We start from the raw sequence: 25,530 nt of genomic DNA, 5'->3' as shown, positions 1-25,530 counted from the left end.
ATAACTACATTGCTCAGGTTTGTGGATCATTCAAAGCCCTATGTCATGTAGATATATCAAGTAATTTTGTCGTGTAGACCAGAACTTAGTATCATTATCCACATCAACAGAAGGGAAATCAAAGTCATAAATAGGTAAAATGATTTGTTCAAAGTTAGTGAAAGATCTGAAAATAGAACTCAAGCCCCTGACCACTGTATCATAGTGCTTCAGAGAGAGGAGCTAGGTTGTTTGACATGAATTATCTCAAAGCAGTTAATAGTAAAGTATTAAAGTGTAGTATCATCATTCATGTCAAACAACCTAGCTTTGGGGTCTTGTCAAACAAACTTTATATATTCTGATCTATTTACAAGTTTGATAAAAGTAACTGTGTTGATGCAATATACCTGCATGTATGTAAGACATTTGACATAGTTCTGCATACCTATTTGATCAAAAAAATAGAACCACACAAATCAATATAGCCCTATAAAAATTGATCACTTGCTATTCAATTTCTTTATTAAAGGTCTGAAAGAAAATATAATCTCACTGCTTGTGTAACTTTCAGATGATACAAAAATTGGTAGAGTGATAAATAATGATGGGGACAGATTAGTTACACATACTAATCTGGATTGCTTGGTAAACTGAGCCCATTCAAACAAATGACCCTGAATATAGCTAAATGCAAAGTTAACCATCTAGGAACAAGGAATGTAGGTTACATTTATAAATGGGGAGATACATCCAGGATATCAGTGATGCTGAAAAGGACTTTACAATCATGATAACCAAATGACTTGGGGTAATCTACAGTGCAACACAGTTCAGAATAAGGCAGTCTGAATAGCAGTGCTCACCAGTTCTGTGCTGTAACTCCTTTGTGCAGATGCTGCAGGCATGTACTTAAAGGTCCCTACTTTAGACTACTGAACTCTATTAATTCAAACTTAGGACCTTGAATCGAATGCTCACAGCATTCACACAGAAGAGTGACTTTGGTCTGCACTGCTATTTACACCTCCTCAATCTGAAATGTTCAGCAGTATAGAAGAGTTGAAGCGAAGGGTGGGCCTGAGTGGGCGGTGGCCTACACATTTTGTATTCATGTCGATCCACCAGCCTGCCTGGTGCTCTGGTTGGGAAGTCTGACCCTTGTAAACAAGATACAGAAGACTAGACTTGCTGATCAGTGTTGCCTTCTATTATTTTTATTTACACTTCAGCATAAATAACAAGATAACAAGAAAAAATAGGACTATGTAGCACTTTAAAGACTAACAAGATGGTTTATTAGGTGATGAACTTTCGTAGGCCAGACCCACTTCCTCAGACCAAATTGTGGAAGAAAATAGGCACAACCATATATACCCAAGGGATACGATCAAAAACAATTTTTTTTAATTGTATCCCTTGGGTATATATGGTTGTGCCTATTTTCTTCCACAATTTGATCTGAGGAAGTGGGTCTGGCCCACGAAAGCTCATCACCTAATAAAACATATTGTTAGTCTTTAAAGTGCTACATAGTCCTGTTTTTTGTTTCAGCTAGACTAGACTAACATGGCTACATCTCTATTACTAAGATAACAAGAAGAGATTCAATAAATATATTAGAAGCAAGAGGAAGACCAAGGACAGTACAGGCCCACTGCTCAGTGAGGAGGGAGAAACAAAAACAGGAAACTTGGAAATGGCAGAGGTGCTTAATGACTTCTTTGTTTCGGTTTCCATCAAGAACATGGATGGTGACTGGATGCCTAACATAGTGAATGTTAGTAGGAAAGGGGTAGACTTAGAAGATAAAATAAAAAAAGAACAAGTTAAAAATTACTTAGTAAAGTTAGATGTTTGCAAGTCACCAGGACCTGATGAAATGCATTCTAGAATACTCAAGGAGCTAGGGTTGCCAGGTAGACCCTGCCAAAAACCGGACTCACTTGGTTGGGGAGGGGGGAGGGAGAACCGGCCGGGAGGGGGGCGGGGCTGGCCAGGAGGGGGGCAGGGCGGGAAGCAGAGCTGGTGGGGACCGCGGGGCTGGCCGGGAGGAGGGGGGGCAGGAAGCAGAGCTGGCGGGGGGATCCAGGGGCCGCGGGGCTAGACAGCAGGAAGGCAGAGGACGGGGGGGGGGAGGGCAGGAAGCAGAGCTGGTGAGAGAGGTGTCTGGGGGCCGTGGGGATGGCCGGGAAGAAGGGGGGGAGGGAAGCAGAGCTGGGGGGGGGCGGGGGCCATGGGGCTGGACGGGAGGAGAGGGGTCCTGGAGGAAGGGGGATGGGAAGCAGACCTGGAGGGGGAGAAGGGTGCAGCCACTGGCCGCAGCCGGAGTCCTTCGCGCCGCGCCCCCGGCAGGCACTCCCTTTAGTTGCGAGCAGAAGCCGGGCGGGGGCAGGGACGGGGGAGGGGCTGGGAGTCACTCCCACCGCCCGGCTTCTGCACACCACCAGAGGCTCCCAGCTGGGTGGCGGGGCTGCGATTGGTGCTGGGAGCCTTTGGTTGCGTGGAGAAGCTGGGTGAGGGGAGTGGCTGGGAGTCCCAGCCCCCGCCGCCGCCCCGCCCCACCTGGCTTTTGCACGCCACCAGAGGGCTCCCAGCACCAATCGCGGCCCCACCTCCCAGTCACTCCCCCACCCCCACCAGGCTTCCATCCAGCACCTAGCCGGGAATTCAGAAAATACTGGACATTGCACATGTCTGGTATTTTCTGAATTTTTCTACTGGACAGACAATACTGCAAATACTGGACTGTTCAGTAGAAAACTGGATACCTGCCAACTCTACAAGGAGCTGATAGAGGAGGTATCTGAGTCTTTAGCTATCATCTTTGAAAAATCATGGAAGTCAGGAGAGATTCCAGAAGACTGGAAAAGATTGCCCATCTATAAAAAGGGAAATAAGAACAACCCAGGATACTACAGACAAGTCAGTTTAACTTCTGTGCCAGGAAAGATAATGGAACAAGTAATTAAGGAACTCATCTGCAAATATCTGGAAGAAAATAAGGTGATAGGTAACAGCCAACATGATTTGGTGAACAAATCATGGCAAACCAATCTGATAGCTTTCTTTGATAGGATAACAAGTCTTGTGGATAAGGGAGTAGCAGTGGATGTGGTATTCCTAGACTTTAGTAAGGCATTTACGATCTCACATGACTTTCTTATCAATAAACTAGGCAAATACAACTTAGACAGGGCTACTATAAGGTGGGTGCATAATTGGCTAGATAATAGTTCTCAGAGAATAGTTACTAATGGTTCACAATCATGCTGGAAGGGCATAACAAAAGAGATTCCACAGATGTCTGTTTTGGGACAGGTTCTGTTCAATATCTTCATCAACGATTTAGATACTGACATAGAGAGTACGCTTATTAAATTTGCAGATGATACCAAGCTGGGAGGGGTTGCAACTGCTTCGGAAGGTAGGGTCATAATTCAAAATGATCTGGACAAACTAGAGAAATGATATGCGGTAAACAGGATGAAGTTTAATAAGGACAAATGCAAAGTATTCCACTTAGGAAGGAACAATCAGTTTCACACATACAGAATGGGAAGTGACTGTCTAGGAAGGAGTACTGAAGAAAGAGCTTTAGGGGTCATAGTGTACCACAAGCTAAATATGAGTCAACAGTGTGACGCTGTTGCAAAAAAAGCAAATATGATTCTGGGATGCATTAACAGGAGTATTGTGAGCAAGACACAAGAAGTTATTCTTCCACTCTACTCTCCGCTGATCAGGCCTCAACTGGAGTATTGTGTCCAGTTCTGGGCACGACATTTCAAGAAAGATGTGGAGAAACTGGAGAAGGTCTAGAGAAGAGCAACAAGAATGATTAAAGGTCTAGAGAACATGAACTATGAGGCAAGACTGAAAGATTTGGGCTTGTTCAGCTTAGAAAAGAGAAGAATGAGAGGGGACATGATAGTGGTTTTCAAATACCTAAGGGTATGTCTACACTACCCCGCTAGTTCGAACTAGCGGGGTAATGTAGGCATACCGCACTTGCAAATGAAGCCCGGGATTTGAATTTCCCGGGCTTCATTTGCATAAGCGGGGAGCCGCCATTTTTAAATCCCCGCTGGTTCGAACCCCGTGCAGCGCGGCTACCCGGGGCTCGAACTAGGTAGTTCGGACTAGGATTCCTATTCCGAACTACCGGTACACCTCATTCCACGAGGAGGAGGGAGAAAAATTGTTCTCCTTGGCCTCTGAGGATAGGACAAGAAGCAATGGGCTTAAACTGCAGCAAGAGAGATTTAGGTTGGACATAAGGAAAAACTTATGTTAGAGTGGTTAAACACTAGAATAAATTGCCTGGGGGGGGGGTTGGAATCTCCATCTCTGAAGATATTTAAGAACAGGTTAGATAGACATCTATCAGGGATGATCTAGATAGTACTTGGTCCTGCCGTGAGGGCTGGGGACTGGATTCGATGACCTCTCGAGATCCCTTCCAGTTCTAGTGTTCTATGTTTCTATGAGTCTAAAAATGTGCCTGATTCTTTTCAGAAAAATAAGACTGACTGGTATTTTATCTGAATGATCTTACAGTATAAATGCTCCTCACACTGCCCTAGAGAGGAGAATGACCACAGCTATGTTCTAGCAACTTACTTTTTAAAAAGATCAGCTACTGAAAAAATGTTTAAGGTCTGTTTTGGTGATTATGTTTGCTAGTGTGACTTCCTGTAATGATTTGCTAATAAAGATATCCAGGTAAATAATACATCCAGACTGATGCAAATGAAAAGTCTCTTGACATTATTATCAGACATGAACAATCTAGTTTTTACAAAGATCTTCAAGCCTCTAAATTTTCTCTCAGAATCAATTACAGGCACACATTTTTATAATTTAGGATTGAAGTCCTTCATTGAAATTAATGGGAATTTGCTATTGACTTCAGTGTGGCCAGGATTTCATTCCAAATGTCTGACTACCTGAGTAGTGGATAGTATAGTGGCAATAGATGTTTACCTTCCTCATTTGTGCCTCTGGAAGCAGTATTTGAAAATTTGGCCCTAGCACTCTATGGGGATATATTCTCAATATCTCAAAAGCCTCTGAAAGGTTCCTTTAAATCAAAGTTCATTATATGAACAATTTCTTGGCAAAGATTAACAGCACATGTTGACTGATAAATGGTAAATAAGCTGGTTAAAACTCTTACATTTTAAGAAATTACTACACTTAATTTAAAATGTGGGTTTTTGAAAGCTCTGATGAAATAATGTGAAAACCACAATGGTCTCAGAGTTAAATCTTCATTTTCATCACTGGAGACATATAAAATACTCACTGTTGTGATTAAGAAAATAATGTGTTATAGTATATTGATCTAAAATAACTGCATACCTCAGAGGTCACTATTTTTTTAACTTTCAATAATAATATATATGTAGATATTTCATGGTATGCAGTAGATAAGTCAGATTGTGTGATCTCTTACTTGAATTTCAGTAATAACGGTATTACAAGTTACTGACTGGAATATAAATTACTCTCTTATTAAATTAGTTAGTTGAAGACTCCTGAAACCACCAAAGTATTTTTTCTTGAAGAACTGGATTAGATAAATGGTACTCTTCTCTCAACAGGAATATTTTAACTGGAAATCTCAATGAGAAGTGTAAGTGAATAATCAACAAGAGTAATGTTTAATATATGTTGCCTCTTAAAATTTCCTGTTTATTAATCACTGAAATAGAGTACTTACTTTAAAAAGTTATCCATGCACTGAAAATATATTTTCACCCTTTAAATTTATCAATAACAATATTATGTATAGAGTGCCACTATTTTCCTTTCTTCTATTACCTATAAATACAGTTTATACCAGTGCTGGGGAAAATACAACCTGGGGGCCGGACCTGGCCGCCAAGCCATTGGATTTAGCCCACTGACCATTCTGTTGGGACCCTCAGGCAGGCAGCTGCCATGCTTTAAGGCCCAGGCCATGTGGCTCTCTGCTCTTCAGGGAGGGAGAGGCTTCGTGTGATCTCCTAGCCCCCAGCCCAATCCTCAGCTTCTATAGGCTGGGAACAATCAGCCAATAGGAGCTGAGAGATTGGCCTGGGAGATGGGGGCAGCACAAGGCTCTTTTTCTTCCCAGAGCTGAGAGCCACATGGAGGGAACAAGTGTGCAATTTAAAGTGATCTGGGGCTGCAGCAGGCAAGGAACCCAGCCTGCCTAGGGAGTGCTGCAGGGCTGCTGGCTTAGGTAAGTGCCTCCAAGTCAGAGCCTGCCTCTGGCACCCCTGCCCCTCCCACACTCCAACTCCCTCCCCCAGGTCACCATCCAAACCCTTTGCACCCCGTGGCCCCAGGTCACAAGTCCCTCCCAGACCCTGTACCCTCTCCTACAGTCCTTTCCCAGGCCAGAATCCTTTCCTGCACCCAAACACCCTCCCAGACCCTGCACCAGGTCACCACTGAAACCCTTTACAGTCTGCATCCCCTTTTCCCTTTCTCTGAGGTCACAATTCTCTTCCAGACTTTGCACCTCCCTGACCCTACACCCTAATTCCCTGACCCAGGTCACAACCCCCTCCTTTCCCCAAACTCCGTCTCAGACCTCACATCACCTCCTGCACCCCAGTCCCTTAGCCTGTGCACCCAGCCTCTATCCTAGCTTCTGCATCTCCTCCACAGAAACATGCGGCCCTTCACCACTTTCCAAAATCTTGGGAGTGGCCCCCCCACCAAAAATCATTGTCCATCCCTGCTCTAAGGGCATGTCTGCACTGGGAAATTATTTTTGAAAAAACTAAATTTGAAATAACAACTCCCGAAATAACAATTGAAATAGAATGTCCCTCCTATGGTGGAGCCTCAAAATTAAACCAAGGCAGGCTACGTTAATGTGGATATGCTACCTTGAATTAGAGTCCCAGGAAGAACTGGGGAGTAATTGCTTCAAATTATTCTGGGGGGTAGTTATTTTGAAATAGTAGCAGCTATTCTACAATAACACTATTTTGAAATAACTATTTCGAAAAAAGCATTATTCCCCAAGGAAAGCAAGAGTACAGATTTCAAAATAATCAGCCCCTTATTTTGAAATAACAGGCTTGGTAATGTGGATACTCTGCTTATTATTTTGAAATAAGGGGGGTTATTTATAAATAACTCCCTAGTGTAGACCAGGGCAAAGACACTGCAACACATCAACCAGATTTCTATAGTTAGCTGAAGGGGATAGTGAGAGTAATATGAGGTGTTCCTGTCACAGTTCAGGTCAACTGTACTGCTTTTCTACCACTATGATCCAGCAAATGCTCTTGCTCAGAGTTTGGATTCCCCAGATGTCACCGTCATTGAGTGGAGACATGCATCTCTCTCCCTATTGATCATGGTATTTCAAGGCTGCACAAATCCCTGCCTATGCTGTGAATTTCCAGCAAATCTGACTGACTAAGCTAGTTTACTTTACTTTTCTCCTCAAAGACCATATGCATTGTAACTGACATAGGTAACTTAGCAACATGTAGCTCTTTTTAAGTTAATAGCGTTATGAGAAATCATATTAAAAATAATAAAATAACCTACATTCAAGCTAATAAATTTACCAGACATCACTCCATGACTCCAACAAAGACAATTGCAGCAAACGGTCCTTCAAAAAAAGATTATTTTCTGTGGTCACAAATTCATAACATCTATTAGCTCAGAATAAGCATCCTTATGAATTCAAGTTTCACTCCTTTATCCAGTTTAGGTCTTTGAAAAGACTGAATTGGTAATCAGCTAGACAACTGATTTCTCTTCAGGTTTCAGCTTCAAAAGGATGGACCTATAGGTGGGTAATCTGCATTCCCTTCTTGCCAAGGATTTCCTAGGAAGCCTACTCAATTAACAGTTCATTCTTTGCTTGTAACTTTTCCCAAGATTGACTTTTGTCATGTCTTCTAGACAAGTTACATACAATCCCACAATAGTAAATGAGCATTTGAATTTTTAATACAATTAGCTCCTTTTAAACTTCAACTTAATTTAATAAGGTTTGTCCAGGATTTTGCCAGACATTGCTATATGAGTCACAGCTCCTATGAGACATTTGAGAGCTGAGTTAGCTCACATTTTCATGCCTAGGTTTCTCCACAACTTACAGACAACAGGCTTAATATAGGCTAAGAGTACTAGTGGCTTTTCCTTATCTGCTATGGTCATGTAAGTATCTCTGGAATAAGTTTCCTTCATAAATCTTCAAATCTTGGTTTATTCCACACTGTCTGCTCTCTCCTCATCCACGTGTGACATTTACTTAAAAGACAGGCTATATTCTCTTCAAATAACTTTGGAACATTGGTGTCCTGCACATGAACAGTTCAGCAGTTTCCTGAATTACCATGATGGCACCTTAATTGCAAAGAAGCCTAGCAAACCACTCAGCAGCACTGTATATGTGAAATGTGACTTCTCCCAAAAAGCTGCTCTGCTCTGAACATCTCTGGCACTTTCCTTCCCTTGCATCAACCACAAATGTCCAATTCCATCTTCTAAGGAAGTTATATCTTCATTAATGTTTAGTCCTCTATCACATGTATCCTACAATTATTAGTTATTTTTTTTTATAGTAGTGCCTGAGACCTCTAGTTGAAATTTTCCAGACTACATTATCTAGTATGTGTAAATGACACTGAGTAAATATATTACAGTCTCTTCCCCTTGTCTTTCCCCTTCATTCTGTTTTACATTGAGCTGTCACATTTTGACTTTATTTAAATTGTAAGTACAGTAAAACTCCAATTGTCTGGAACTCCTGATATTCCGGCACCAACTGGAACCTGGAAGTGCTCCAGGCAGCCGGACAATTGGAACTCTTGTGAGCCCCACGCGTGCTAATAGGCTGGAAAAGGGAAGGGGAGGAGAGAAGAGGGGGATTATACCCCTGTGACAGGTCTGCTGGACCACACTGCGTCCAGCCAGGGGGCGGGGTGAGTGGGGAACAGTGTGGTGAGGGGCAAACCCTCCACCGTTTTGCAGGTGAGGGGCGGCACTGCGGGACCAACCCGGCAGCACTCCAGCTGCTCTGCTCAGCCGCTTCCCCAAGTCCACCGCTGCCGCTTGCAGCCCCAGCTGGCTTGTCACTGCAAAACGGCGGAGGGTTTGCCCCTCCCCCGCCCCACCGGTCGCAGTGCAGTCCCAGCAGACCCGTCACAGCCCCCCTACCACAGTACCTCCTGATACTCTGGCATATCTGATAATCCGGCACCCCCTGGGTCCCAAAGGTGCCGGATTATCGGAAGTCTACTGTACTTTGAAACAGGGGTTACCTTTTATTTTTATATGTTCAATAACCATTACTATGAGGACCCCAATCCTGCACTATCTCTCTGGGAATTACTATAGCACTGATAAAAGTACTAAATATAATACAAGACAGTATATTCCTAGCCTTTCTCAGAAGTAGGGAAAGGGTGACAGGAGATGAATCGCTTGATGGTTACCTGTTCTGTTCATTGCCTCTGAAGCACCAAGGAATGGCTACTGTTGGAAGACAGAGTACTGGGCTAGATGAACTTTTGGTCTAACCAAGTATGGCTGTTCTAATGTTCTTATGTCCATTCACAGCTGTTAAATGTTCATGGCTATTACCATTTCCTGAGATGTCTGCTGCAATGGGAATTTTGTTTGTGCTAGAAAAAAATCACAGGAATTTCAACTGGAAAAAATTGCCAAAATGACATTTTCACATGGACAAGTGTTTATGGGAACCACAATGACAAAACATGCTCTTGAACTTGTACAAAATGCCTCATTGTGGAATACCAACTACAGTAGTAAAGTATTTCTTTTAAATATATAATTCTAGAGTATAACTATAATTTATCATTTGCGCATACAGTAAATCATGGAGAGGGCATAAAAACTTGAGAATTTACTGTTCAAGTTAGTAGTAGATGCTTTGTACTATAACAGATTCACTAATTGAAAAACCTATATAAAGTGCAAAGAACTATGGAATTTGACCGTTATGTATATAACCTCATTGGGTATATTAAGAGTAAAATTCTAACAGCCAGGGAGTCTCATATTAAAAAGAATGTTTTCATTGTGTTTTATTTTTCATTGTTTGGTTCTGGATTTTTTTTTTTTTTACCAACTGTCAGAGGAATAATTCAGACTAGAGTCAAAACTTCCATCACATTAAAGCCAAAGCTGTCATACTGATTGAACAATGAGAGTAAAAATTACACTTCATGCAAGGAACCCCTGCTGGGGATGAAATGACCCATCAATTGAAGATTCAAGGATGACAGCTTCTCCAACAAGATGCCTTCTTTTCTGATTAACCAGCCAGCTCTTTCTACTTCTAGTGCTTGCTTCTTTGTTGATGAGATTCCTGCATGGTTCCTACAGCAGTTTAGTTAGTAATGCTTATATTTATTTAATTTTTTTAAAGACATAAGTGTTAGGAAAAGCCACTCTGATATTTAGTAAACACAGAAGAAAAAGATTATTGTAGTTTTGCTGGCTATATCATTGGACCACTAATAGGTAAAAGTTCTATTTTGAGAAGGATGTCTCAAGGAGGTATTTAAATTGTCATAGCATCACGTTATCATCAAAGTGTAAAGGTACTTATCCTTGAAGTAGCCTGGAGTGCTTTCTAGTTTCTTAGGGTATGTCTACACTACCCTCCTAATTCGAAATAGGAGGGTAATATAGTCATACCGCAATTGCAAATGAAGGCCAGGATTTGAATTTCCCGGGCTTCATTTGCATAAAGCCGGCCGGCGCCATTTTTAAATGCCGGCAGTTCGAACCCCGTGCCGCGCGGCTACACGCGGCACGGAGTAGCTAGTTCGGATTAGGCTTCCTAATCCGAACTAGCTGTACTCCTCATTCCACGAGGAGTACAGCTAGTTCGGATTAGAAGCCTAATCCGAACTAGCTACTCCGTGCCGCGTGTAGCCGCGCGGCACGGGGTTCGAACTGCCGGCATTTAAAAATGGCGCCAGCCGGCTTTATGCAAATGAAGCCCGGGAAATTCAAATCCCGGGCTTCATTTGCAATTGCAGTATGACTACATTACCCTCCTATTTCGAATTAGGAGGGTAGTGTAGACATACCCTTATATAGTAATGTAAGAGGGGATCACACAATGACTTATGTTACACTTTTTGTCAGGTGTTTATTTCATCCTGGCAAAGTAACATTTTACATGGAACTTATTTTGCTTAGTGTTTTTTCAAACATACAACTATAGTTCTCTTGCTTCGTCCAAACTGAATACATTAAATAGATGAAGCGACGAGGAGTCCTGTGGCACCTTATTGACTAACTGAAGTGTAGGAGCATAAGCTTTCGTGGGCAAAGACCCACTTCGTCAGTCTTTGCCCATGAAAGCTTATGCTCCTACACTTCAGTTAGTCTATAAGGTGCCACAGGACTCCTCGTCGCTTTTGCAGATTCAGACTAACACGGCTACCCCTCTGATACTCTGAAGCACCATTTGTTTGCGGCCCTCGGTGCAGTTTGGGTTTACACTGAGCTCAATCCTGTTGACTACAAGCATGCCCTCCTCCCCTGCTGCCTCTGATATAGAGACAGCAGCACAGAGGGTGAGGGAAGTAGGCAGGAGCCGATACTTGGAAGGAGCTGGCTTTCAAGCTGGCTCGCTACATGTGTTAGTTCCACAGACCTGCCTCACCCCCTTTGCTGCCTCCTACAGAGGCAGGGGAAGCTGCTGCGAAGAAGCCACTCTCCATTGTGGGCACGGGATCACCGCGGACAGAGGCTGATCCGTGGCAGCAGCCCTCATCTGCGGGGAGTCTGAGCTCTCCCTCTGGGGACTATCGAATAGTTGTGTAATGGCTAAAATTTTATGTGGTTACATGACTATTCAATTACACACTATTTAACATCCCTACTGGAGAGTAACTCATTGGTGTATCGATGCCAACTTATTTAGAATCAATGGGTTAGAAGAGACCTCAAGGGTCATCTAGTCTTGCCCTCTGCCAAGATGCAGTAATTATCTAAAACTGTTGAAGCAATCAATACAAAGGAGGATACGATCAATACCGAAACACTTAGTACCACACTGTCTCCTGAGGACATTGCCTCAGTTCCAGAGGTAGGAAATGTTGCCTGCCCTTGGAATCAGCCAAGGAATAAGCCCAGACAAAGGGTGAACTTGAGCAGCACTGAAGCTTGTTTATTCGTACAGATTCTTAATGGTATGGCAATACTCACACACACACACACACCATTCATGCTGAGGCTGCAGATGGCAAGAGTTAGTTTCGATTTCACAGGTGGCTGAGACTGGCCAGGCCACAGCTTTCCCAGAGATTGTCTGTGAGGCAGTGGAGAATCCCCAAAGTCTGTTCAGATCCACGGGAGAGTTCTCTGCTTCTGGTTTGGTCCCAAGTTTAGTATGCTGTTATATCTTTCCAAGGGAAGAACCCCTCTGACCGCCTTTCACATCTATTTATGTACTTTGCAGGAGTTTTCCTTAGCCATAAAAGGTAATGCATGCTGTGCTGCTTTATGATTGGCAGTTTCTCTCATATTTCCTCATGCATACACTGACAGGTTACATATTCATAATGTGGTTTTATCAAATATCTAACATTACTGGGGACTTCCTGAACAGCAACGGTCAACTGCAGCTACTCAATATAACAGGAAACTTGTTCAAACTGTAGCTAAGAGAAGGTAGGTGAGGGAAACAGAAGGGGGTCTTGTCCAGCCAGCTAAGTTTCAATGGCGGGCCATGTCTGGCCAGCAACAGGTAATACCGGCGAGATAAAAAACTAAAGAGTTGGTACTGTGCTCCTTTCAAGTTTCAGAGTTCTTGATTCAGCCCATGGAGTCTCCTTGGAAAGAGAGTGAAGAGACAATTTAGCGCACTTTATAGCAGAAGTTCTCTGAGGAGATCAGTTCCTGGATTTAGAAGATTCTCCTTTACTTCTACAAATTTAACAGAAAGAAACTATTAAAGTTTTCTTAATCTGGAACTTTGGAAGATGGAGTCCAATAGTTGACAGATCTGAAACTGATGGGGTACTTCTTGATACAATTGGGTCTTGTCTAGGGAAGTCAACTACACTCATAAAACATGAGTCCTGTAACAGAGTGCACTCATCTCTTGTGAGTGCCCCCTGGCTGAACTCATGTGCCTGCACTCTCTATGGTGACTCAGTCCTCCAGCCTAGTAACACACAGTCTGTATGTGAAATAAAATATAGCAAACCTCTTCTGGAGTACAAGTCCAACAAGGCCTCTCTCATGCCATCTATAACATCTTTCTCTCTGTTTGCCCCCAATTTGAACTAGAGCAGTGCTCCAGGGCATCTTCCTGGGAGGTAATGTCTTCACCCTCTCAGGGTTTTTTGGCCACAGCTTTTCACCTGGGTCTACCTCTGGGTTGCCTCACTGTCAGGCCACTTCCCCAGTGGCTAATATGGGTTGGAGAGGGCAGGGACCTGTACCCGCACTCTACTCCTGGTCCCACCCCAGGGATCCTATAGATAGCAGCTGTCGGTAATGTTCCTTTAAATTATTGTGTAGCTGCTGTAAAATTATTGTGTAGCTGCTGTAAATCCCAGGGCTACTTCCCCCATGGCTCCAGCACATTTTTTACCTTAACCTCAGGGCCTTGTCCTGGTGGAATCACAACAGTCAGCCCAGAACATTATCTGCTCTCCTCTAACTCTTAGCAACGAACTCCCCTTGCTCTGGCTCTGCAGCTCTTCTTATACTGACCTGCTGGGCTGTGATTGGCTGCTTCATACATAGGTGTCGTAGGCCTCTCTTTGCCCTTTTCTGGGGTGGAGTGTGGCCAGAACTCAAGGCTTCCAGCAGGGGGCCACACTCCATCACAGTCACCTAGGGAGGCCGAGCAAAATCATTTTAATTCATCCTTCTGGCTATTTAGAAAATGACTTGCATACTGAATATGTACAGAGATATGGGATTCACTCAAACAAAAAGGCACCTTACATGCCTGTTGTCAATAGGGACTGCCATCTTACAAATAATCTAGCTTCCACATTTCATAACTGTTGAAATACAGCTACACTATCAGTGTAATGCAATTGTTCTGAATGATACTACTTAGTACCAGTGTAAATAAAGGAACCTAATATCTCACCTATTAAATAGATTCGTGCTTAAAGTGTAATTCAAGTCTTCAAGTAAAGGGACAGTAATAAAGAGATGGAAGTATATTAACATTAATGGAAAGAAATGTGTCTGTCTTAAACACTGTGGTACCTAAATGGAGATCAAGTAATTTCTATTTCAAATATATAATCACTTCAGCAGAGATATCTAGTACCATCTTGAACTTGATTATGAGATAAAAGAAATGGGACATTGATAGTAATCATTTAATCCCATAAGAATGGCTATTCTGAAGAGCTTTTTACGCTGTGCTCAAACGCCTTCTAGTATGTTATGATCCAGCAAGAAAGGAAGAATAATGATGAGAAAATTATGTTTCCCGTAACACTGGGCTTTACAGTAGCAGAGCCTTCCACAAAAGAGGTAATAAAGTGAATCCTGACCACTTTAACAGATGGTGTAGTGGATGACTGCACAGATGCATACTATCTGAAGGTAATAAGTTCATATCCCTTGACTGAAGGTTTAGTAAGAACCTGAGCTCTCAGGAGTAAATGTAGCAAAGATTATACAGAGTCCCAGACACGTGGACTCTGTGCATTGGTTCACAAAGGGTTGGGGAAGATGGACCATAAGTGTGGACGATAAGAGATAACCATAATGTGTTATTTATTAGTACAACAAATATTTCAGGAAAATCTGATGCTGTTTAGCACAATAAAGAGGGAGATCTTTCACAATTCAGAACTAGAAGGACAGTAGCGAAGACTAGAGTAGCCTGACCTTTTTTCATTGGTAGAGAGGCAGAAAGAACTGAAATGCTATCTTGGCAGATACTTTGACGAGAAGCCAGCAGTCACCTAGGACTCCTAAGGTGCCACTTACGGGGATGTAGAAGCTTTGTATAGCAGTCATCTTCCTTGCTGTGCAACTTGTATGCCAAATAATTAAGATTAAATGTGACAAAGGCCTTTGCTGCCAAGAGGAACATAAGGCATGGACAGGATTTTGAATGGACTGAGAAGAGTACAGTGCTATTATCTCATTTCTCCTCTTTATTTCTAATGCCCCCCCAAAGGTAACTCACAAATATTTCCTTATCAAACCTGAGACTTTTCGCTATATTCATGCTCCTTTGAATTCTTTTCTGCTTTTTTCAGTCTCATTTGATTGTGCTAATTTTTTTATTCATAATACAATGTGACATCAGGAGAGTTCCAGTTACAAATATTCTCAAAATTAACAAATTTCCAGTACACAGAAATCCATGCAGCACAAGCCAGAAAACTACTCAATCATTTGAACGTATAACTACTGAAATGTTCATGTTCTGGAACATAATGCTTTCCAGGCTACATCACAATTTGAAGTAGTCTATTCTCTTTTACTAGTTTATTATAGTCATATTAGGAAACCATTCCTGTGATTGAGCAGGGAAGGAATGTGTTATGTATAGAAACTCTGTAAGAGTTAATAGTTTTGTAATTTTTAAAATCAGAGGGGTCTTAGTCCAGTAATGTGGTTGAAGCCTATCTTTTAGAAAGATATCCTATTTTGAGCTAAAGACTGTGTGATGGAGAATTTACTATCCAGTCATTAATCTGTTACAATGGCAAACTACAATAAATGGTAAAAAAAATGTTTCTTGTTTTGCTGACTTCAACTTCGGGTACATCTAGACTGCACACTAAAATCTAAATAAGATATGTAATTTGTGCTACGCAATTTGCGTATCTTATTTTTATTTTATTTTGAAATAAAGCACTATTTTGAGACATCCCTTATTCCTCATGGAATGAGGTTTACAGGGATGATGAAATAGCATGTCTGTTATTTCAAAAATTATTTCAAAATAGCAGATGTGTTCCGTGGATACCTTCAGTATCCCGAAATAGCCTTGCAGTATAGACACACCCTTCCATTCTTGGATCCTGTTATGACATCCACTAGTGTAGCTCTTTAATTCAGATATTTTACCCATGTATTGATGATTATAGATGGTGATCAAGTCGCCCTTATCCTCTTTGATAAGCTAAACATATTGCATTGCTTTAGTCTCATTGTAAAAATGTCCTGGTGACTCTGAATCCTTTACATTTTTTCAGCATCGTGTTTATTGTGGATACAATATTTTAGCAGAAATGAATCCAATATTTTAGCAGTGGATTTAGCAACATTTTATATAGACATATACCTGAAAAATTACAAAATATAAAAAATTAATAAAGAAGAGTTATTTCAGGAAACTGGCCTGAAGTTGGAATATTCTTTCATCAAAGAGTCTAATTTTTGAATTTAACAATACAGTCCTGTTAGTCCCCTTATTTTAACAAAATAATTCACTCATACAAAATTAGAAAATAATAAAAATCAGAATACAAATGTTAAATATATATTCTGTTTTATTTCCAAAAAAGAATATTGCCATAATATATACTCATTTAGGAGGAAATATGCATTTTTAATACGATAACAATCCCAGAATGAACATAAGGTAAAGTTGCAGGCAACTGACAAGCTGCAGCATTCCACCTGTGCAGATGGAAGTTGAACAGGAGGGATTCCTGTAAGTTAATATATCTTTTCTTATTTTACATCAAAACTTTCCATTGTGGGAAACAAAGATTTCCCAAAGGAAATGATAAAAAAGCCCCATAACTTAAATTGTGAAACTAACATAGTAAAACAAGTAGCAGTGTTTAGTATTAACCATTTGTAGTGTGGCAGAGTGGCTGCCAACTGACCCGGAGGGAGAGGATCCCCTTCGTAAGCCCTTTTGGGCAGAGCCTGGTCCCACCCCCTCACCTGACCGGAAGTCAGGAGGTGGGCCAGGACTATAAAAGGCCTGCCCAGGAGGTCAGTAAGTGCCAAGCCAGCAGAGGAGACAGATGTCTGCTCGGCACTCCCTCACCTGCCAGAGGCTGAGAACGAGCCTGGACTCCCACACCTGCCAAAGGCGGGGACTCGCCTGGACCCTCATGTCTGCCAGGAACTGAAGAGTGGCTGGGATCAGCGGACATGCCGGTGCTGACAGACCCCAACCATCCACTGGACCTATTGGAGACCCAGGTACCCACGGAGGGGGAGATGGAAGTAGTCCAGGGAGAGCTGGCCCCAGTATAGCGTGGCAACAGCAGCGGTGAGCATGTTGCAGTGTGGATCCCCGTTGACCAAGCAGCAGACTGCTCTGCTGTTGTTAGGGACCAGGGCTGGGACACAGTGGAGTGGGTGGGCCTGCATCCCCCCTGCCACAACCGCTCTTGGGTGGCAGTCTCCCCACTTTGCTGTCCCTGAGCAGCAGCCTGCATTTGCTCGAGTCCCGCCTGAGCAAGGGGATCTGACAGGGTGCTTCAAAGTGGGCCTTAGAACCCACAGTTTGCCTGCTGCTTCTCCCCAAGCTAGGGCCCGGCCTCAGAACTGTTGGTTTGCCAGCCGTCCCGCCCTGAACCTGGGGCCGAGAGTTCGAACTCTGGACTGTGCTTGTTTGCTGCCCTGCCCTGAACTTGGGCTTGGGCCATGGTACTGAATTTGACTGACTATTGGCCCGAGACTCAGGACTAAAAGGGGCTCTACAAACATTGACAGAGTGGCTGCCCACTGACCCGGAGGGGGAATAGCCCCTCCGTGAGCCCCCCAATGGGCTACACCATTCAATATGTGAAGTACAAGAACAAAAAACAAATCAGAACAGGGACAAACCATATGTTGGGTTGGTGCAATTTTAAGAAATGCAGTTTATTAGAAATGCATTGGGTAACACAGGGTAGGTTAACTAAAAGTTCGTGTGTGCAATCTAAATTCTCAAATCTCTTTATTATTAAAGTGATTTATTAATAAAGAAACAGATTAGTTAAATACTCCATTGTTAGAAAGAGACACTATACATATATAAGAAAAGTTATCCTGGGGAATGCATTTTAGTGGCCATAGAAATATGACACAGCACTAACTAGAGTCAGGTATTAAGCCATACATTTCCATTCTGTTATACAATGAGAAGAGAAGCAGCAGGGGTATGTCTACACTACAACGCTAATTCAAACTAACTTAATTCGAATTAGTTAATTTGAACTAACCTAATTCGAATTAGCGCAGCTAGACTTAAAAACTAGTTCGAATTAGCGTTATGCTAATTCGAACTAGCATGTCCACACAGAGTGGACCCTGAACAGAGGTTAAGGATGGCCGGAAGCAGTGCCGGCAGGGCATCAGATGAGGACTTAGAGCGTGGAGATGCTGTCTCAGGCTAGCCGAGGGCTGTGCTTAAAGGGACCCGACCCCCACCCCGGACAGACAGTTGTCAGGGTTCCCTGCTTGCAAACCAGTCCTGGCTTGGAGTGCCCTGAGTGCCCACACGCGGAACATCACAGCACTCGGCCATCAGCCCGGCTGCACTTGCCACAGGCTGCCATCCGGGGGGAGGAGGCAACCAGGGGGCAGCAGGAGAACTTCCACCCCGAGAAGCCCGCAGAGCCAGCCCAGTCCTCCCCATCGGGGGCGCGTACCCCATTCCTCCCTCACCTCCTTCCACTTACCCTTCCCTAGCCCCCCTTCCTGATGTACAAAATAAAGAAAACGTGTGTTCAAAAATAGAATCTCTCTCTATTGAACAAAACTCGGGGAGACAGCGAAAAGGAGGTGGGAGAGGGGAAGAGAGAGGCTGGGAGAGAGGAGGGCAACTAAAAGGATCAGGGGTTTGGAACAGGTCCCATATGAAGAGAGGCTAAAGAGACTGGGACATTTCAGCTTAGAGAAGAGGAGACGGAGGGGGGATATGATAGAGGTCTATAAAAGCAAGAGTGGTGTGGAGAGGGTGCATAAAGAAAAGTTCTTCATTAGTTCCCATAATAGAAAGACTAGAGGACACCAAAGGAAAGGAATGGGTAGCAGGCTTCAAACTAGTAACAGAAAGTTCTTCTTCACAAAACAGTCAGCCTGTGGAACTCCTTGCTGCAGGAGGCTGTGAAGGCTAGAACTAGAACAGAGTTTAAAGAGAAGTTAGATCAAGTCATGGAGGTTGGGTCCATGGAGTTGTATTAGCCAGGGGGTAGAAATGGTGTCCATGCCCAAAGTTTGTGGAAGGCTGGAGATGGATGGCACAAGACAAATGGCTTGGTCACTGTCTTTGGTCCATCCCCTCCACGGTACCTAGGGTTGGCTGCTGTCGGCAGACAGGCTACTGGAATAGATGGACCTTTAGTCTGACCCAGTACGGCCATTCTAAGCTCGGGGTCTCAGTGGACCACCTTGATTTTCATGCCAACCTGCTCCTGGGTGGCCAGGCTGGCAGCTCTCCTGCCCTAGACGGCCACTTTCCTGTGCCTAGTGCGGAGTTCGTGGACGAGGTCCATGATGTCTGCACTAGACCAGGCGGGTGCCCGCTTCTTGCGGTCCTGGCCAGGCTCCCGAGAGCCGCCAGCCTGGTCCCGGGAAGAGGCGGAGGGCTGGGGGGCATCGGGTGGCTGGCTCATGGCGTGCCAGGTGCAGGGTCTGCTGGCTGGGTGCTGGCAGGCTTGCACCTGGCACGGGCACCGTAGCCAGCCCGTGCCCCTTTAAGGGCTCCGGCGCTGGGAGGGGGGCAGATGAGTTTCCCTTGTAGTGCCCAGAGTGGCCACCAGGGAAAGCTGGGGAGGGCTAGCCTCCCACTAGTTCGAATTAAGGGGCTACACAGCCCTTAATTCGAACTAGTAAGTTCGAACTAGGCTTAGTCCTCGTAAAATGAGGTTTACCTAGTTCGAACTAAGCACTCCGCTAGTTCGAATTAAGTTCGAAGTAGCGGAGCGCTAGTGTAGCGCCTATTAGAGTTAATTCGAACTAACGGATGTTAGTTCGAATTAACTTTGTAGTGTAGACATAACCCAGGGTACTAATGCTGCAGAGAAAATGTGGAGGAGGGACCATGAGATGAGAGATAGCTACGAGGCAGAATGTTCTTCACCGTACAGCCTTTAGTTTGTCTAAGGCCAACACCAGAAAGCACATAGCTGCCAAAAAAATTGTCCTGTTTTGCAAATAGCACAAAGCTGTCAAAAAAGATGTCCCCTATTTTGCAAATATGCTGGGTAATATCAATTCTAGACTAATTACGTGCATCTGACAAAGTGGGTCTTTGCCTACGAAAGCTTATGTTCCAATAAATCTGTCAGTCTATAAGGTGCCACAGGACTTCTATTTGTTTACGCAGATTCAGACTAACATGGCTACCCCTCTGATACTTATCAATTCTAGCTAAATTTCTGGTTCATAACACCATAACACCTCTCCTAGCAACTTTAGAGGCTGTGATTTTCCTCTTCCTCATCTTCTTAAACTCCTGGGCTACGTCTAAACTACACCCCTCTGTCGGCAGAGGGATGTAAATTAGATGTTTTGAAAGTGCAAATGAAGTGGGAATTTAAATAGCCCACACTTCATTTGCATAATCATGTCACAGCGCTGTTTCGAACAAGTGCCATTTCGAAATTAAAACCGCAGTTTAGATGTGGTTTCTTTTGACAACTGGGCAATTTTTTGAAAGATCCTGTACAGGATCATTTGCACTGTACAGGGTCTTTCAAAAAAGCACCCTGTTGTCGAAAAAACAGCGTCTAAACCACGGTTTCAGTTTAAAAATGGTGCTTGATTGAAACAGCGCCATGATGCGATTATGCAAATGAAGCACAGGATATCAACAGGTGTGTTGTAAGCAAAACTCGTGAAGTCATTCTGCCGCTCTACTCTGCACTAGTTAGGCCTCAGCTGGAGTACTGTGTCCAGTTTTGGGCGCCACATTTCAAGAAAGATGTGGAGAAATTGGAAAGGGTACAGAGAAGAGCGACAAGAATGATTAAAGGTTTAGAGAACATGACCTATGAAGCCAGGCTTCATGAACTGGGCTTGTTTAGTTTGGAAAAAAGAAGGTTAAGGGGGGACATGATAGCGGTTTTCAAATATCTAAAAGGGTGTCACAAGGAGGAAGGAGAAAATTTGTTCCTCTTGGTTTCTGAGGACAGGACAAGGAGTAATGGGCTTAAAGTGCAGCAGGGGAGGTTTAGATTGGACATTAGGAAAAAATTCCTAACTGTCAGGGTGTTCAAATATTGGAATAAATTGCCAAGGGAGGTGGTGGAATCTCCGTCTCTGGAGATATTTAAGAACAGGTTAGATAGACATCTGTCAGGGATGGTGTAGACGGAGCTTGGTCCTGCCTTGAGGGCGGGGGGCTGGACTCGATGACCTCTCGAGGTCCCTTCCAGTCCTATTATTCTATGATTCTATGATATTTAATCCCCGCTTCATTTGCACTTTTGAAACGTCTAATTTATATCCCTCTGCCAACAGACACAGCCCCGGTTATTTTATCCCTGAGGCAGATACAGCCTCACCCTGTAGCTTTGCTGTCTTACACTTCTGCTCAGTAAAGCTACATCTACACTGCGGAGCTATTTCAGGATACCAGAATTATCCTAAAACAGCTATACCGCGTCTTATGAGCAAACTCATTATTTTGGAATATAACAGGCTCGCTATTCTGATATCCCTGTAAACCTCGTTCCATGGGGATTATGGGAAATTTTGGAATAGCACTCTATTTCAAGATTTGGCACTGTGTAGAGAAAGCCCTGCTGGATGAGGAGACTGGGGTAGAGAAAAGGTCCCTTCTGGCCAGGGGGTGGGAGGGGGAGAGAAGGCCCCTGCTAGCCAAGGAGGCCAGGCGGAGTGGGGAGAAAAGGACCCGCTGGCCAGAGAGGAGAGAAAGCTCCTCTCCTGAGCCCTTCCTCGCTCCCAACACCTCACTCTTTGCACCCCTGCTTAAAAAAGCAGGTAAATTAAGTGTTTTGTTCTGAACAAGATGTAGAGAAAATGTGTTGCATAAATGAACCGAGCAATCTTATAATGTATGGAGTCTGGCTGGAATTTGCTGGTCCTGATTATGAACTCAACCTTGATTTTACTAGACGAAAAAAAAGTTTTTTAATATCAGTAGTTTACTATCTGCATATGTTTAGTGGCAACACTGCTGGTGGTACCGGCACATAACTCTAAAGTTACAACAGGTATAACTGTCTCTCTCTGTCTCTGTCTCTGTCAGGGCATGTCTACACTAGGAAATAATTTAAAAATTACTAAATTTGACTTAACTCCCGATTTTACAAAATCGAAATAGCATGTCCCCATTATGCGGAAGCATTGAAATTAGTCCGAGGCATGCTCCGTTAATGTGGAAACACTACCTTGACTTAGAGGTCCAGGAAGCAATGGGGAGTAATTTGTTTGAATTACTCTGGGGGGTAGTTATTTTGAAATAGTGGCACCAGTATGTTCACACTAATGCTATTTCAAATAACTATTTCAAAATTAGTATTATTCCCAGAGGAAATCAGGCATACAGATTTTGAAATAAGTGACCCATTATTTTGAAAAACGGGCTTGGCAGTCTGGATGTTCCGCTTATAAATTTGACCTAATGGAGGTTATTTAAAAATAAAGCCCTAGTGTAGATCAGGGTAAGTGGGCTGAACTAGCCTTAATCCTTGCTCCTTGTCCTATCCAACTGCTAAGCCTGATTTCCTAATGACCTGTGTCAGCTTTTTCAAGGGGAGCTAATTAACATTTGAGTGATCAGAGTGCAGGCTCACCTATTTACTCTCTGCACTCTGATTTCTCAGTTGTGTGCATTCAGTCACACACCCTAGATCCGTGAAAAAAATGGTAAGAGTTACTCATTCACTATTACTCAGAGAGCTGCTTTAAAAAATGCGAGATTGTAAATGAAAGATTCCTATTACTGCATCTCTATCATGATATAATTTGACAGAAATGGTATAATTTCTTCTAATCCCAGTTTTAATAATGAAAATACAGGCAGTCCCCGACTTACGCGGATCCGACTTATGTCGGATCCGCAGTTACGAACGGGGCTGCCCCAGAGTACACGGACTGCGGGACCTCGCGGTCCTGCCGCCCGTGTACTCTGGGGCTTTCTCTGCGTCTCCCTGGTCTGCAGACCAGGAAGACGCAGAGCAAAGCCGCGGGGGAGAGGGGGGGGGGCAGCGGGGCACCCCAGACGCGCCTGGACTGCTCCGCTGCCGGCTTCCCCGCGGCTTTGCAAAGCTGCGGGGGGGGGCTCGGGCAGCGAGGCAGCCCAGGCGCACCCGGGCTGCTCTGCTGCTGGCTTCTCCGAGGCTTTGCAAAGTGGCGGGGGGGGGGCTCGGGCAGCGGGGCACCCCAGGCGCACCTGGGCTACTCCGCTGCCGGCTTCCCCCGCGGCTTTGCAAAGCCGCGGGGGAAGCCGGCAGCGGGACAGCCCAGACGCCCCACGGCTGTCCGGCTGCCGGCGTCCTCAGAGGCTTTGCTCCCCGTCTCCCTGGTCTGCTGGTCTCCAGCAGACCAGGGAGACGGGGAGCAAAGCCGCGGAGGACCCAGGCGGCGGGACCGCGGTGCGTCTCGGTTCGCCGCCCGTGTCTTCCTGATCTGCTGGGGGGGGGGGGCGCAGCTAGTACGCCTCCCCCCCCCCCCAGCAGACTAGGCTTTTCTCCGGACTCCTGTGGCAGAGCAGCTGGGGTGCTGTCAGTTGGTCCCGCAGTGCCGCTCTGGGCGCTACTGGTCCAACCCAGCAGCACCCCAGCTGCTCTGGTCCTGATTCAGCCGCTGCTGGTCAATTTCAGCAGCGGCTGAATCAGGACGCCTGGGGCAGAGCAGATGGGGTGCTGCTGGGTTGGTCCAGTAGTGCCGAGGAGCGGTGCTACTGGAGCAACCCAGCAGCACCCCAGCTGCTCTGTCCCAGGCGTCCTGATTTAGCCGCTGCTGAAACTGACCAGCGCTGACTACAGGAAGCCCGAGGCAGAGTTGCTCTGCCCCGGGCTTCCTGGAATCAGCTGCTGATCAGTTTCAGCAGCAGCTGACTTGGGGACGCTTGGGGTTCTTAAGTTGATTCTGTATGTAAGTCAGAACTGGTGGTCAGTTTCAGCAGCGGCTGAATCTGGACGCCAGTTCCGACTTACATACAGATTCAACTTAAGAACAAACCTACAGTCCCTATCTTGTACGTAACCAGGGGACTGCCTGTAAACACCTGAAATCATGAAATTGACCCATTTTAAAATACTCCGGCTGTGAAATTGACCAGAATTGGCCGTGAATTTGGTAGGGCCCTAATTATGATAACCAAACCTACTGGCTGTGCCTACATTGGCATCCCTTTCCGGAAAAGGGATGCTAATGAGACACTTCGGAATTGCAAATCCGCGGGAGATTTAAATATCCATCGTGGCATTTGCATTTACATGGCTGCCGCTTTTTTCTGGCTCGGGGTTTTTGCCGGAGAAAAGCGCCAGTCTAGACGCGATTCTCCGGAAAATAAGCCCTTTTCCGGAGAATCCCTTATTCCTACTTTCAAGTAGGAATAAGGCCCTGACTTTCAAGTAGGAATAAGGGATCTTCCAGAAAAGGGCTTATTTTCCGGAGAATCGTGTCTAGACTGGCGCTTTTCTCCGGCAAAAACCCCGAGCCGGAAAAAAGCAGCAGCCATGTAAATGCAAATGCCACGGGGGATATTTAAATCTCCCATGGATTTGCAATTCCGAAGTGTCTCATTAGCATCCCTTTTCCGGAAAGGGATGCCAATGTAGACACAGCCACTGTGTCTTTGTTGCACTGTTTACATAAGGCACATGTTCCTTTTTGACCCAGAGGAACAGGAATTTCTTGAAAATATTCCAAAATAGGGACAGTTTTATGACCTGAAGCCATAGCAATATTTTTTCCTCCATTGTTGAAATCAACATTAGAGGCTACACTCTGAAGAATGTTGTTCCTTGTTCCCTCAGGCTGTGTCTACACTGCAATTTTTTTTGCGGAAGAGGATATGCATATGAAATGCTCATTTGCATATCTTCTTCCAATTCTTTTTGCAGAAGAGGTTTTGCCACTAAAAAGTCCCATGTAGATGGGCCCATTTGTCAGGAAAAAAAAAACCTTTTTCGCAAGATCCTGTAAACCTCAATTTTTGAGGAATAAGGGATTTTGAAAAAAAAAGTTTTTTTTTCCCAACAAATGGCCCTGACTACACGGGGGTTTTTAGAGGCAAAACCTCTTCCACAAAAGGAATCGGAAGAAGATATGCACATGAGTGTGCCTTTTTTAATTGCACATGCTGCTCCTGCTCCCTTGTTACATAACTTCCAAGCCACATACCTCCTTGTCATACTCAGAAAAACAAAACAAGAATCCAAGACTTCTGCATATGTAACTCACTTGCCTTTTGCACTATAATATTTTATTTGTTTAGAGACAGAGATGGAGGCAGTTGTGAAAAGGGAATTTACTTACCTTATGCAGTAACAACAGTTCTTCGAGATGTGTCCCCCTATGGGTGCTCCACTATAGGTGACGGGTTGTCCCAGTGCCACAGATCAGAGTTTTTCATAGCGGTACCTTGTTGGGCAGGTACCTCATGGTGTTTGTGCCGTGCACATGCGGTCTGAT

General features: G+C 44.3%; 1 protein-coding gene across 3 annotated transcripts in view; it reads right to left on the bottom strand.

The window, feature by feature from the left end:
* The window catches only part of EFCAB11 (EF-hand calcium binding domain 11), a 210,464-nt gene that overhangs the window by 88,162 nt on the left and 96,772 nt on the right, over positions 1-25,530 (bottom strand). The gene's annotated exons all lie outside the window — the stretch shown is intronic.

Source organism: Pelodiscus sinensis, chromosome 4 (genome assembly GCF_049634645.1).
Source record: "Pelodiscus sinensis isolate JC-2024 chromosome 4, ASM4963464v1, whole genome shotgun sequence".
Classification (NCBI taxonomy): Eukaryota; Metazoa; Chordata; order Testudines; family Trionychidae; genus Pelodiscus; species Pelodiscus sinensis.
Note: the sequence above shows the minus strand (reverse complement) of the source record. Positions and strands in the feature narration are given on the sequence as shown.